At 48.9% G+C, this 15,306-nt stretch overlaps 1 protein-coding gene across 1 annotated transcript in view; it reads right to left on the bottom strand.

The window, feature by feature from the left end:
• Window positions 1–4,514, bottom strand: part of LOC116793193 (purine nucleoside phosphorylase-like) — a 37,448-nt gene extending 32,934 nt beyond the window's left edge. Inside the window, exon 1 of the mRNA XM_032700857.1 lies at window positions 4,503–4,514. The gene's annotated coding sequence lies outside the window, so the exon portion shown is untranslated. The remainder of the gene's footprint in view (window positions 1–4,502) is intronic.
• Window positions 4,515–15,306: the final 10,792 nt, after the last annotated feature.

The following is a 15,306-nucleotide window of genomic DNA, read 5'->3' as shown; positions in this document are numbered from 1 at the left end:
ATAGAAAGTAAAAAGCAAAACAAATCCACTTCTAAAGCAAGTCATGTCTGGTGAGTGGTGATGTCCAACCTGGAACAGGCAGTGCTGGAGAAGGAAGGCAATAAGGAAGGATTGATCCAGAGAAGATATTTTCTACTTGGTTAACTAGACAGTGGGAATGAGAAAGATTCCTTGAAGTAGGAAAAGTGGTGGCACAAGTATTGTTAATGCTTATTGCAAGCTCTCTGAGGATGAGACAGACTTCCTTGCTCTGCAGCTTTTTTTGGAATAGGACATCAGGATACTTGCACCCAGCCTTGCCTGTATGTATGATGGTCTTGGGTTTTGTGCTGGGATGCTGAGAATGCCCCACAGCAGAGGGAACACCTCAAAATGGCAGTACAGCTTGGAGGTGGGCAGGATCTGTATCAAGGTGAAGCTCCTGTCCTTAAGAATTGTGGAAGGAAGTTTGCAGAAGTGAGTCATGCTGCTGCTGCTGAAGGGGTTGGGTTTTCCAGACCTGGGAGCAGATTATTGCCCCGTTTATAGTGTGTTTGCACTGTGAAAGCTGCTGCACAGGAACGCCTTGCTGTCTGTCCCTTCTGTTTCAGAGCTCTGCTGTCAGCTATTTAATACCCTGCTCTGGTTACTGTTGTCATTCTCCTGCTTTCCTTCATCCTTCATCCTTAATTGACCTTGGGGAGCAGCAGGAAGGTGGTGATGAAAATGTAATGGATTGGAAGAGGTAGCAGGACCACTGGCAGTGAGGGATTTGTCCACTGTTCAGTCTTGCAGGTGAAGCAGCTGAGACCTTTCAGAAGGGTGATGTGTTTGAAGATGGGTCAGGCAGGGTCACCAGGACATGATGAAGTTTAATTTTGCGTTATAAAGGGATTATCCACTCAACTTCAGGCTAGTAAGCAGTTAGTTCTTGGTATTTTAAAAGCAGTTAGAATCTCCTTTACTACTTTTGTCATTACCAGGTGTTGTATTGGCAGCTGGCAACCACACTGGTCTTGCTTCTGTCTCTCCATCTTCCATGCCACATGTGCTATCCTTGTGGGTTTAGGTTGTGTGTGTGTTTCTGAAATGCCTGCACACATTCCTCTGCCCCATTGTTTCTTACTGGAAAGGTTAGACTGTGGTCAGTCACACTTCCAGGATCCTCTGCAGGTAATGGGGTGCCTGAAACTGTAGTTTGACTCTTTGGGGAATTACTGCAGAACCAGAATTTAGGTTTGCAGAGCCAAAATGTCTTGACAGCAACGACAAGAAGGATGCAAAGCATCCAGCTATGAGCCCCTACACACTGGTTATGCACATACTCAGATGCATGGCTCCATCACCCCAAGCTGCAGAAGTTACTGTGTGGAAAAGGTGTTATGCTTTTATCTGACTTTTTTCATTCCCTGACTGTGTCCTTAGGGTGTTCCTTTCATGTCCTGGCCTTCTGGGACTTGAAGGGTGATGAAAAACATGCCTTCAGGCCCAGTGCACTGAGCCAGGGGCCCTGGCAGGTGGGATGAGGCTGTGCCTGGAGAAGGGATTTGTCTAAATGCAGCTGAGCTGTAGCCACCCCAACAGCTTCCAGTAGCACCATAAATTGTGCAGGGCTTGCTCTGTGCCTTAGCTGACTAAGTGAAGTGTCTGATAACCTGTTGTCTGATGTTGGAGTGCTGGGGTAACCTTGCTCCTTAGGGTAAATGGGAAGCCTTGGAAGCAATGCTGTGGCAACAGGAGTGCTGTAAAGCAACAGGAGGGAGCAATTTGTCAAATAACACTGTCAGACATTGCAGACCTTTGATGTGGTGAAGGGAATTGCCACAGCACAGGGCAGAGGGCACGGGAATGTGTGTCCTACATGGCTTGTTGGGGAAGACTGATGTTTGGCAAGGATTTGAGGTGCCCATTTCCCACTGAGCTTTGGGATGCAGATCTCAGAGCTGGGTCTGTTTAGGTGGAGCTCTGCTTCAGAGCTGCACTTCAAAACCTCGTGGAAAATGTGCCCACAGGGGGGACTGTAATTGCCATGTATTTTGCCCATAATGATATGGGGGAAAGAACAGGGGCAGCTGTAAGGAATAAATGAGATGTTATATCTGATGACTCCCAGATCTTTTTCCTGGGTGTTGTTAGGTCTGCTGAGGAAGGCAGGAGGAGGGAGTGGGAGCCTGAGTCTCCTCAGCTGTGCTGGTGCCTTTTTTTTTTTTAAATTCTGTCTTAGCAGTGGGATGCTTGTTAGAAAGCAGGAATCAAGAAGGGAGACCTGGGCCAAGCTCTTTGCTAGCAGAGTGTGCTGAACTCTGTGCCCTTGTGCCAGAAGATAATTTGCCTCCCAGTGCTGAGCAAATGCCCCCTGCAGAAGGGAAACAATTTGCTCAGTCAGGTTTCCCCTGCCCTTTCCTTTTTACTTAAGGAAAGAGAGCAAACCCCGGTGAAGATGGGATCACTGGCACAGAAGGTGAGTCATGGAGTTATTTTCAAAACTAGAATTACCTTTGTGAAACTGGAGCAGAAGAGGAAGGTTGGGGTGACTGAGCTTTGGATTTAGCTTTTGCTGTGGCCCTGAGGAGCCCATGAGCAATTGCCCATCCTACCATAGGCGACTGTGAGCAGCACAGCCCACTCTGGTGCCTGTTGGATCAGGAGGGAGCTCTGCTTCCCCAGCTGGAGAAGAGGTGGTGTCCCATCCTCCTGCAGAGCTGTGGCAGTTGCCTTTGGAAGAAGAGTGCTCTGGGTCTGCATCTGGGCAGCAGAAAGGGATGTTTACCTTGTGACACAGAGGTACCCCTAGGGCAAAGCAAAGGACTGAGGACTTTTTTTGATGGGTGTTAATTCTCATCCTGATTTCGTGCCGTCTGAACAGTTTTGTCGAATCCTGACTGTTCTCCCCAGCTGCCCATCAACGACCCCCATGCTTTGATGGCTCTTGTCACAAATGGCACGGTAAAAAGATCTTCGTTATGTTCTCTTTCCATTTGTTCCCCCCTTTGAGGAGTCTCATTTACTTTTTTTTTTTTGCAGCTGCCCTGACTCCCTTCCCCCCTATCATTACCGGGAAGCAATGTGGCAATTAGGGCTGGTCGCCCCCGGGGGGAGGTGTGCTCTGCTGGCTTTGAAAGAGTTTGCAGCACTGTCCTTTGTGCTCGTCTCCAAAGCCTTTTTTTTCTCCCCGAGCAAGGGATTTTAATCTTTTGCAGTTCCACGTATAGGAACATCTGTAAAGATAGAAAAATGTCTGGCACCTGGATCGGTTTCATGAAGCCTCGATTCTTTTAATCTTCCTCGGGTGGTGCATTGCCCCACATCACCTCTCTTCCTCCTTCTCTCCCCTCAAAGGATATCTCAGAGGTGATGTAAAGGCATCTGTCACTTAAATATTGATGTGCCAAGCAAGGGCAGAGAAAGCAGCAGGTGTCTCTCTCTTGGGAGCATCGGCCCTGATAGTTCTAGTGCCAAATGGGGGCACCTGGGAAGGGATGGTGAGATATTCAGGTCCACGTGCTCCTCGCTCTGTCAGTCTCTCACACACCTGTCTTTCTTCCACAGGCTTTGCCTCCTCCCCTGCTCGGGCTCTGTGGCTGTTTGGCTGCCCCAGGCCAAGTGGCTCTTGTGGCAATGAGCTGGTCAGAGACAGCAGGACTTGAACTAATAAGGAGCATTTTGTGCTCTGTCTGATCTTGCTGAAGCCGCTTTCATCACCATTTCAGAGCACCAACCTGATGCTGGGGTTGAATCGGACCTGAAAGTTTGGTGTAGGGACCAAAGGATGGGGAGGTTTAGCAGCCAATGCCTACTCCTGTGGGCATCAAGAACACTGTTAGTGCTGTTTCTTTGATAACTTATAGGAGGCATTTTATTTTGGGGTTTGTGTAAGGTGGTATAAAGCAATCCAGTGCAGCTGGAAGCTGGAGGCAAGGTTATTTATTTCAGTGCTTTGAAGAGCTCTCCTCCAGTGGTAGCTGTATTGCTGCTGCAGTGGCTGGATTTATTTTGCTTTGGAGCAATTGAATAGAAGTGCTCCTTCCATGTCATTTTCTCTGAGCTGAAAAAATTCCTGGAAGTGTGCTGATGAAGTTAAGGAATGTTTTAATCTTTTTTCCCTGAAATGGATTGAGTGCAGCTCCTGGAAAGCCAGGGTTTGGAAGCCTGGGAGCGCAGACCTCCATCTGAGAGGTCTCCTGATGGGCAGGGCAGGGCTGCAGGTGTGGCTGCAGGTACAAGAGGGAGATGCTGAGTGCCTTAGTGAGCTGACCTTTTTTTATTTGAGGGTGCTGTACTGTCTGTACCAACTGCTAATAAGCTGCTTTCTGTTGGCAGGGCTGATGGCCCATCAGCCTGTTCTGGGAGATGAGCCCCTTGCTGGGGGCATCACTGCAGAGAGCTTTGTCATATCTTGACAGCATGTGACATTTCCCAGACAATGCTTAAATCTGCCAATTGACAATGTTTAACCCTCTCCTCCAAGAGCCTTCCAGCGGCGAGTCCTGGAAACTTTAGTTTTCCCTTCAAAAAATTGTTACCAAAAGCTTCTGTATTTTTGTCACTTGCCAGATGCTGCCAATGAATCTCTGTCTTTGTTGCTTTGGGCTTTTACATGTTGCCTTTAATTAGGATCTGAACTTTTCTGGCCGGGAGCTGATGAACAACTCTCTGGTGACTGAAACCAGGAGAAGAACAGAGGTGTTACTGCTTTGCTTCTTGTGCCTGAAGGAACAATCCTTCAGCCCAGGTGGTTTTGGATGTGTCTTTTGGCAGGGGGATACGAGGCCTCAAAATCCAGCAGTTATGGCTGTTTAATTGTTCTGTTTCTGTCCTGCTTCTTGCCCTTCGTTTGCAGAGACAAATTAGGGCTGTGTGATGCACAGAAGTTCAGGGCAGGGTTACCTCTTCCTCCAGGACAGGATCTGCTGATTCAGCTCCGTGTTTTAAGCAGGCATCACATGCAAGATGGAGCTGAATTAACCCTCCTCCTAGCAAGAGGTGGTAGCAAGGACGGACGAGCAGTTCATTCACAGTCACTTAAACACTGGAGGAAATGAGATTTGTATATTTAAAATTGCTTTCTTAACCATCTTGGGGGTCTCAAGGGTTAAAACACCTCTGGCAACTTGGATCAATGTGTGGGGATTTAATAGTGCTCTGGACTAAGAAGGCAAATGAGTTAAACTGCATTTAGCTAATTCCTGGGGTGTGGATAATTCAGACAGCCCTGTGCTGAAGACATCTGGTCTTCACAGTGGAGGCTTCAGACTCTTTCTCAAAGACATGGCTGGTCTGCCAGTGACTGATTTACTGCCCAGGAGGCAGGAGGCACTTGGGAATTAGCCTCTTTTGATGGAGATTGGAGGCAGACCTTTGCTTTTCTGTCCTGGACTTCAGACAGTGACTTTCACAGTGGTCCCATGTTTCAGCTCAGGTCTGTCTGCTTTTTGTCATTAGGATACAGCTTTGTCTTGCCAAGGCAGAGTGAATTAAGGTCCTCTACTGTAGGAGACACCTCCAGCAAGGTACAGGACAGCCTTAAACATTGAGAAAGCTAAAACTTCCAGTAATTATGTATGGGAATGCAGCATGTAGAGCTTTTTGTCTTGAGTGCATCCACGCTGCTCTGAGCTTCAGAAACCCGGTGCTTCCAGCATTGCATCTTCCTCCCTATTCTTCCCTGTGTCCCAGGCACATCTTTGTTTCAGGTTTTGGCCCTGCTGTTTTGTGAGCTGGACCTCCCTAGGCTCAGTTATCAAGTGATTGGAGAGACTTTGGTTCTCGCACTATTATTGCAGTGGCTGTGTAAGTCACACACAGACAAGCCCAGAGTGCAGACGTGTGGAGGTGGCAAGTCCCTGTTATTTTGCCCTGACTCCAGAAGGAAATGAACACCTTCAGTCATTTAAATCTGGATGGAAATGAGTGATGGAAAGCAGTTGCATAATTTTAATTTTAAGGGATCAGTGAAAGAATGATCCTTTGCTCTGTTCCCTCAGCTGAAATGCTCTGCAGCTGTTTGAAGAGGCGAGCAGCAGCTCTGGCTTTTCTTTGATTTTTGCAGGGAAGGTTTGCTGTATTTAATCTGCTGGGCTGTTACACACAATCTCCCTGCAAGCAAGAAACTTGTAAGTGGCTGAGCTGAGATTTCCAGGTTCCTAATCAGAGGAAAGGCTATCCCAGCTAAATTGTTGCTGGGCTCCTGATTGCATCCTGATAGAAAGGATTATTCATCCAGTGGAAAACAAATAGAGCTGCTGTTTTATTGAGTCTTTGGCATATATTAGCTGAGCAAATCTTGGCTCTCAGTACGTGTTACAGCTCTGCTTTTCTCAGCCCATGAGCTGGGTTCACTTACAGCTGGCCTGACTCTGGAATGTTCCCTGCTCTCTGACTTTTCCTCTGTGGTGTGGCTTAAGGTGCTTTGGGAACCCTTTTCCTTCTTTCCTTTTCATCATCCCAATTACCACATGCTCTGTGAGGTTGTTTGGGTCTCTCTTTACTATTTCCTGGCTGTTCCCTTTGGTTTACGTAATTGACTGCCTGGATGTTCATCTCTGATTTAGTTCTTCCCTCTTAACACTCATCTTCTCAGCCAGGTGTGTACCCAGGGGCACCTCTGCCCACCATGCCCTGGCAGTGCCCCACATACAGAGAGTGGGTGTTTGTGCCATGGCCTCGAGGACTGGCCTGCTTGGTGCTGTTGGGTTGCAGGAGACCATGAAGAAGAGGTGGGTATCTCACTGCATTTGCAGGGCCAAAGATAAAGGTTGCTAAAAGAGGTTGCTTTTATTTCAGTGGGGTTATTGGTCTGTTACCCATCTTCTGGCACTCAAGTGTGCAGGGCAGATAACTCAGTGCCTCTCTGCTGGCTTTCCTCTCCACTATGAGGCAGCTGGCATTTTGGTCTCAGACAATAGTTCAACAGATGGCTGCTTAAAAGCAAACAATACCCAAAATAAGAGTCTTTTCCTCCTTTTCAAGGAGCCAAGGACTTCGAAGGCATGTGCTGAGGTTACCTTGCAGAGCAAGGGCCATGGGGTCACAGCACACAGCACGTCTTGGAGCCTGTGCTGGAGTTGACAAATGTGTGCCTGGGAACTTTAGAGCCAAGTGAAGGCTTCTGTGATCCAGAGAGGTGGGGAATCTCCATCCTGGGACACGCCTAACACTGCTGGGTGCATCCCTGCACAGTCTGTTTTAACTTGGAAATTGTCTGTTGGGGGTTGGACCACAGACATCCAAAGTCCACCTAAATTTTTCCATGGTTGTCTGCCTGATCCTGCTGATGACCTGTGCAGTCTGCTTTATGAGGAGTGAAAGGGAGAGAAAAGAGCCTTATAAAACATGAAGAAATGTCTGCTGCAGGCTCTGGCGGGGAGCAGATGCCAGCTGCCTTTTCTCTTCTAGATGAATTTATTTTACTGGAAGGACAACTGCTGTTGTTGTGAATTTGCCAGATGGGCTTGTACATAGTCTTGGGGCAAGTGGGGAATGTTGAGGGGGAAATTTGGGAAGGCAAGGAGCCCATGCTGGCAGCAGCCCCTGCCCTGCCACGGGACCAAGCAGGGCTTTGGGAGGGATGTGCTGGGGGAGTCCCTTGTGTTGCTTCTGTCTCCAAGAGCAGCTGTTTCAGGCTTACCTGTATTATGCCATAGTGAGAGAGGGTTTCTTGTTGGGTGTACATCCCCAGGAGAGGTGGCACTTGATACCTGATCTTTGTTTTCATTTCGTGCCAGGTGTTCCAGACCTTGAAATTTTGCTGTGGGCTCAAACGAACAGTTAAGTCGAGAAGGACGAAGGTAGGATTAGTTCCCAGGGAGACAGGATGTGTGCAAGAGTTGTGCTCTCTCACAGCTTTTGTGGGAGACAAACAAGCTTTGTGGGCCAAGAATAGCAAGACTGATGATGGGCATTTCCAGAGGGTTATGTGCCTTCAGAGCTCTCTGCAAATGTCAGCCAGTTTGACTGCTGCCCTGCAAATGCTACTTGCTGGGAAGGAGAAATCCTGCCTTCCCAAGTGAATGCTCCTCCCCAGCTGCTTTTCAGCTCAGTTTGCCAACTAAAAAAAGGGCTGCCCTTATGTGCAGGGACTGAGGATTGCTCAGAGATGCAGCCCAGTGAGCTTGAAAGCTTGGAGGAGCTGGTCTGACCTCCCCAGGGTCCCTTCTTGAGTCGAGGGCGTGTGGAGACCCGTGTGTCCAATGGGGCAGAAAAGCTTTCTGAGCTGTGGAGAGGAGCAAGGGACTGAAGCTGCCATCACAGCCTCACATGTCCTGTCTGAAGGGAGGTTTGCTGTCTGATCTGCTGCCCCTGCCTGGGGAGGGAGGACTTGCAGGGCAAGGGAGGAGGGAGCTGTGTTCTCTCAGCAGCTGGAACCTTCTCCAGTCAGCCTGCAAAGCCCTTGCTCCTTTTGCTCCTGGAGAAGTGTCATTTCCCAAGCTGGCTTCCTGACCAGCCCCACTGCTGGGCTAATTCCCAGATCTGCTCCATAAGGAGATTGATCAGCTCCCTTTGCAGCCCAGCTATTCCTTGTGAAGGTTTGATGTAGCTGGCTTGGTTAATCCCAGATGTGTCTATAATGAGATATCATTTGCAAAAGGAGTTCTCAGTGCTGGAGAGACCAGCCAGGAAAAAAAAATAGTTTCCAAACAGGTTTGGAAACCTCTGTCTTGTAGTCATAGGAAAATTAAACTGAAGCCCAGCAAGTTGTTGTAAACTTGTCTGGGGGAAATCAGCATCCAGCTCCTAATTAAAAAGGTGGCAGTAGCAGCCAGGGAGGGATAAAAGAAGGGATTTGCCTTGAAGCTTTGGTAAAGAGAAACTGTAGATATTTGTGTCTCAGTTAGGAGTTCAGCTGATGGATGCCTCTAGAAGGTCCTGGTGCCTGGGCATAACTTTACTTGCCTGCTCCTGGTTTTTTTTTAGTGATGGAGGATGCTGAGGGCTGAAGGCACCAGCTGAACGCTCAGTGCCCTTCCATTTCTCTCTTGAGGGATTTTAGGTGGGTGACTGAGGCAGGAGGCAGGCTCTGTGACCTGACTGCAGACGTGCTGGGCATCTAAGCCCACAGCAAATGTGGAGGATGACACCTTGTGTCTTCTGCTTGTAGGCAGTTGCTGAAGAAAAGCTGATGAACAATAAACTTATGCCTTAATTTTCCTGTGCAGTGTTATCTGCATCACAGTTCTGCCACAAAGCTGAGATGCTGTTTTCCCTGTCTTTCAGGACTGCTGCAGGCACTTGTTTTAAAGCTGTGCTGTAAGGGTATGGACCAGATAAGGTTTGTCAGTAGTACATTTTGTTCCCATCAAGTTAGTTGGGTGAAAGATGCCATTTTCTACTAGGAAAACTGATTTTATATGTTGCTAAAACCACTGGGCTGCTCAGAAATTCAAGAGGCTGATTACAGGCAGAGGGTAGATCAGCCTCCCCATGGCATTCCCAGCACTGTGGTGAATGTGAGTTTTTTGCTACCCCTTGTGACTTTGCCTTCTCCCAAGTAAATATGGAAGGTTGAGCCCCTGTGAGATCAGTCCCCTTGCCTGATCTCTGGCAGAGCTGTAATTAGATGAGTGCAAATCTGTGACCTTCAGTGTCATCCTTGGTCCATCCTGTGTGCTGCCTCTGCCATGGGGAGGGGGATTTATTTTTTTTTCCTTGTCTTTGGGGAAGAGGAAAATGTTTGGGGACAGTCAAGGAAATGGGGAAGTTTTCTCCTCTGTGGCCTGGTTGCCCTGGGAGTCCCTGTGCTGCTTTGGGAGGGAAACTTGCAGTGCTGTCTCTGTGGTGGAGCCCAAGGAGGGATATCCTGGGGACAGGCATGAAGAAAACACCTGGAAAGGAAGGATGGAGGCTCTGTGTCCCTTCTCTTATGTTCTTGGTTATAGGACCTCCCCTGGGTCTGCTGAGGCTTCCTGGAATGCTTCAACAGCTGAACTACAGGCTGTGAGAGAGGAGTGAGGGATTCCCACAGGGAATCCAGCTGGGGATCCCAGCTCACCTGCTGCATCTTTGCTCCTGAGATTGCTGGTGCCCGGAGGTGCAGGAATGCTGCAGAGGCTTCAGGCACAGTGGCTGTTTTGGCCAGCACACCACTCCTTGCTGTTTGCAGGGACAGGAGGGTTCCTGGACGTGGCACAGTCATCGTGTGTTGCCTTTCCTGACAAAAGGAGATCTTATTTACCAAGGTTTCATCTACTTCTGCTGAAATCCTCCTCGTTTCCTGCTCGCCTTGTCCTTGCAAGAGCAGCCAGTTGTGCTCCCACCACAGTGGGGAGAGGGATGGAGACAGAATGGGATCAGTGGTTGGCAGCTGACAGTTTCTTTTTATGTTTCCATCTGTTCCCTCTCTTGCTTTTTAATGAGATCAGGTGCCAGAGCGCACTAGGAAGACTTTTCAATGTGAGAGGAAGTCACAATTGGGGTACTCAGGTCCTTGCTTTCATCCTTGGCAGAGGGAGGCTGCTCAAATCAAACCTGCACCCTCTTGAGCTGCTCCTATAATGGGAAAACAAAACTCTGCAGTGAGGCTGACAGTTCTGATCAGGTGGGTCTGTCCTGCAGCTCAGACTTGGAAATCAGAGATGCTTGTGCTGATGGCCACTGAGAAGCAAACCTGGCTGTTCCTGCCCCCACTGGGGTGCCTAGCTTTTAATTTTTATATATATATACATAAAATTTCTGTTTTTAATGTGGCTACTGTTTGTTTTCCAAAACCCTGGTTGTTTTAAATGGTATCAGTGGCTGGACAGGTTCAGTCTTTCAGGCCCTTAGTGTTTGCTTCACAGACCCATCAGCTTTTCTGATCAACCCCTCTCATTTCATGAGTGGCTCCACTCCTGCTTTGTGTTTGGAAGGGTTTTCCTCTCTGCTTTTGAGGCCATGTGTTTATTACAAAGCTGGTCTTTCATGAGTGGGAAGGTTTCCCTGAAGGAGAATCTCAGAAGATGTTTGAGGCTGTTTTTGTTGCTGCCTCTTTGATTCATTATAGTTCCTGGGACATGTGAAGGGTGGGAAGAAGTTCAAAGGAAGAAGCTGAGGAGCTTGTTTAACAGTTCAGCTTGGACAACCTCTATATGGAAAATAAAAATCTGCCCCTCTGCTCCCACTGCCAATATGTGATGTGCTGGGAGTCAGCACGGGGACCTCGATCAGGGAACTGCTGTAAAGTCTGACAGTACCTCCAGGGCAGAGAGCAGAGGTTCTTTTAGGGGATGTACTAGATGCCTTGTTTAAAAATCAAAGCCCTGGCTCAGCTTCCAGTCCAGAACGGCCTCTGCATGACTGTTCTTTAGCAAAACTCCCAATCTTTTAAGCAAAAGACTTTTGGATACAAATGCAGTCAAATATTTGGCTAAGCCAAAGGCAATCCAGTAGTCCCTTCTTAAGCAGCCCAGCAGTCGCTTCGGGATTCTGCCTGAGTTCACACTCCACAATTGTGGCTGTTGCATGATTGTGTTGGGCCTGTGAAGGCAACTGCCCCAGTGCAGGTAAAGCCACGTTCAGCTTTGATTTTTGTCTTGGTCTCTGCTGTGGTTGGTGAGTTCCTTGCCCAGCAGAGCTGGTGCCCGCAGCCTGCCCCGTGCCCTGCAGGGAGCTGCACCAGCTGCCTGGCAGCAGCAAGGAGATCAGCCTGTCCCTTCAGTGCCTCACAAGTGATAAATAAAACAAGCAAGTCCTTTCCCAGCACTGCTCCTGAACAGCCTGGTGCTTTGTAGTGCTGTGATTGTGCCAGGTGCTCCTGTGGCTCCAGCTGAAACGCACATCACGGGCTGGGTTCGCTCCTTCCCCGCGTCCCACTTACAACAACTGTTGTGTTTTCTCATCCATCTCTTCCTTGCTTCTCATCACAGAAGCAGCTGTTGGTGTTTGAAGTGTCCTGCAGGGAGGCACTAGACCTGCTGGGGTTGGGGGTGACCGACCTGCTGTGCAGACAGGAGCAGAGGATACCAGTCCTGCTGCAAATGGAGCTCCCAAGTGATGCCAGAAGCTGCCAATGCCAGCCAAGCTGTTGTGATCCAGGTTAAGCATAAGAGCATTTTTCCCTTAGCCTGGAGAGGTTTGGAGGGAAGGCCTGCTGGTGGCATTTAGGGTGGTCCTTGGAGCTGACCATGGGAGAATCGTGCTGGCTGCTCAGGTATTGCCGTGGGTTTAGCAGCATGTGGTGTCCATTTGCAGAGAGCTGCCACGTGCTTGGGCTTGGAGGAGGTTCTGTACCTTGGCTGGAGGAGAGGAGAGCCTGGTGCAAGACACCAAAAGTGCTCAGTTACCTCTGTGGCTTCAGTCTGGTGAGTGCTGCAGTGACAGCAGCAGAGATGTTTGTGAGGTGCCTGTTTCAGCCCCTCCAGAGGCTCTGGTTCTCAGAACCCAGAGAGTGCCTGTGCTGTGCGGTCTCATCTCAGAGCCTGCAGCAGGGTTTTTGGGGGATGCTGGCTGATAGTGCTTTTAGCACTGCAGCAAAGGAGAGGTTAATAATGCAACATGCTTCCCTGTTGCCCTTGGCTTTATGCTCCCTTGCTTCTGCAGGAGGAGAAGAGCTATGTAAAGAGCATTTCCCAGGGGATGGGAAAAGGATTTCAGCCCTGTAGAGCAGCTCCCAGCACAAACTAAGTTACCTGTGCCTGTAAAGAGAGCAGGGCTTGGATTCTGGTTGGGTTCAGACCCTGGTAGGATGGAGAAGGGTGGCTTGTCTGAAGTGCATTTTTTTTTTCCCCCTCCAGAAGCTGCTTATGCACTGCACATTAAATAGTCATTAGCTAAAAGACTTTGTCATCCAGGGAGCTGAGCTCCCCAGCCATGCCTTTTCCTCAGCTCTTGAGCATCCAAGGTACCAGCCTGTGGATCAGGCTTTTTCTCACTTGCATTCTCCTTGCAGCAGTTCCAGAAGATGTGGAAGTGACCTTGTCTGGGCTGAGAAGCAGGACCAAGGAATGGCTTGGGCCCCCTCCAGCTGCCTGGGAGGGGAGGAAGGTTTGGGCTGGAAAAATCGATGGTGAGTTCAACAGCAGGAACTCAGCTGAGTGTGAGAGCAGGTGGTTGAGTCTGAGAGCGGGCTGAGGTACCAGCATCAGGTTGGGCACTGGGTGCTGAGGTGTTTGCAAGCCTGGTGTGGGTTTCTTGTTGTTTCTATCACTGCAGTTCCATGAAGGTCCCTTCCTGCCAGCAGTTTCCTTTGCCGAGCACCCAAGGCTTCTCTGGCAAGTTCTCTGAGCATGAAACTTGTCTCCAGCAGTGCTCTTTGCCTGCAGCAGGCAGGAGTCACTCCTGTGCTGAGCAGGTGAGAGGCTCTAAGGTTGGTTCTAAGATGCTGGAGCTGTGGAAGGAGCACAAGGTGGCAGCCCTGTGACCCTGTGAGTGCATCTCAGACCAGACTTGGTGGGTCTCACCTTGGCGCCTTCTGAGCCAGGAAGCATCTCCCACCACCCAGTTTCTTTTCTTAAAATACCATTGTCTTGGTGCCTTGAGTGCACAGGGGTGTCATATGTGAGGTTTCCTTGCCCAGGCTCTCCAGTTTCCACTCAGCTTTGTAGCTGGGCACCACGTGGGAGATGTTTTGGAGCAAGACTCCACAGGCTGGAGAGCCAGTTAGTTTTCAGGGCTTGGATCCTCCCTGACTGGATTTTAACTCCCTAAATAATGAATGTTGATTTTCAAATGGAGGGTTCCTTGTTCCTTGCCGAGCAGATGTGAGGACTGAGTTTGCCTGTGGCCCAGAGTCTCCTGAGAAGCTTTTGTTTATAGCATCTGCTGTGCCAAAAATGTGTGAAGCTCCCTGGCAGCAGAGATGCTCCTGTCAGTTGGGTGTCCTTGGCTGGTGTGTGTGTAAATGTGTGTGGGATTAATTGGAACAAGCTCATCAGAGGGTATTCAGCAGGTGCAGCACCAGAGGACACCCCCAAAGGCATTGTTGGAGCTGCAGCAACACGGAGGTTTGCCTGCTCTCCTGACAGGATCGGGGTCCTCCCTGGGCGAGCAAAATACAAATTAAACTCTTGCTTTGTAATTCAGTGCACAAAGTTTTTCTTAGCTCCTTAAACAAAGACATGATTGACTTGTCTGCAGTGTCTAAATTTAATTTACCTGAAGCTTGTGGAGCATTACCAAATGCCACTCTAAGGCACATTTTCTAATACTGCTGCAGTCACAGGAACCATCTGTGCCAGGACAGCTGTGCCACCTAGAAAACCAATAAAGAAATGGTCAGGGTGCTGGGCTACAATTCCTGACATGTCTCAGGAAACCCAGACCTATCAGACCAGGGTGCCAAGCTGAAGATCACCGAGGACATCCCAGATTCAGCCTCCTCAGTTCTCCCTTCACTCGACAGGTAAGGTAGAACTTCCCACTATCACTGCGAGCTGCACAACAATTCCAGAACCCATTTACCTCCCCAGGCTTGCCCTTAGACCAGGAATCTAGTTAATGCTGAATATCACAGAGCTGTCTGAGGTGGGGAAGAGATTGCAGATTGCAGATCTCCCCCCACAGGACAGGGGGGTGGCTGGAGCTGGACTGTGTGATGGTTGGTGTTTCATCCTGTCCCTGCAGGGACACGGGGCTGATTTCTTAGTTCTGCTTCTTTCCTCCAGGGCTGGGAGCCTGATCCCTGTAGTCTTTAAGGAAGTGGAACTGTGGGGCTTTGGAAGAGCATCACTCCAGGGCAGGGTAGGGGAAGCTGCTGGACTGGGATGGGGATTTGGGGAGTGGAAGCCCTCTGGAAATAAGCATTGTGGGCATGATGGACAGGCTTCATTTCGAGTGAAATGAAATTGCAGTTAGAAAATTGGAACAAATAATCCAGTTATTTTTAAGACTCAGTAATAAATCATTGAAATCCAGATTAATGTATTATTCCCCTTTAGATTTCTCTCTTGAAATACTGTTATTTCCAGCTTCAAACCCTAGCTCTTGCTGCAGCCTGTCCTGGTGTCCATAGGACAGTGCTGTGCTCTCATGTTTCATGTAAGAACAAAAGGAAACAGCAGCCTTGTGGATTATGTGTGCAGTGCTGTAACTGTTTCGAGAATAACGGCATGAAGTTATTGGGTTGCTTGCAGGACATGGGTAAAACTTGTGGGGAAAGAAATGGTCATCTTTGAGTAGACAATGTCTTGCTGTATAAAGCGAGTCCAAAAGACAAAAAAAGATGATGTGGAAAAGAAGGAAGCAGGAGGGAACATGATCTGAGATTTCACTTGAGGTCAGGATGCAAATAATTTTAGTTTAGAGCTGGTCTCCCAAGTCCAAGAAAATAAGAAGGGGGCAAATCCATCTGTTCCTTGGTCCAGTTCACTAGAAAGGGGAGGGGCATTATTTCTAGTCCAAAGTAGTGCTTAGTAA

The sequence above is a fragment of the Chiroxiphia lanceolata genome, chromosome 13 (genome assembly GCF_009829145.1).
Source record: "Chiroxiphia lanceolata isolate bChiLan1 chromosome 13, bChiLan1.pri, whole genome shotgun sequence".
Taxonomy (NCBI): domain Eukaryota; kingdom Metazoa; phylum Chordata; class Aves; order Passeriformes; family Pipridae; genus Chiroxiphia; species Chiroxiphia lanceolata.
This window is presented reverse-complemented; position numbering and strand designations above follow the sequence as displayed.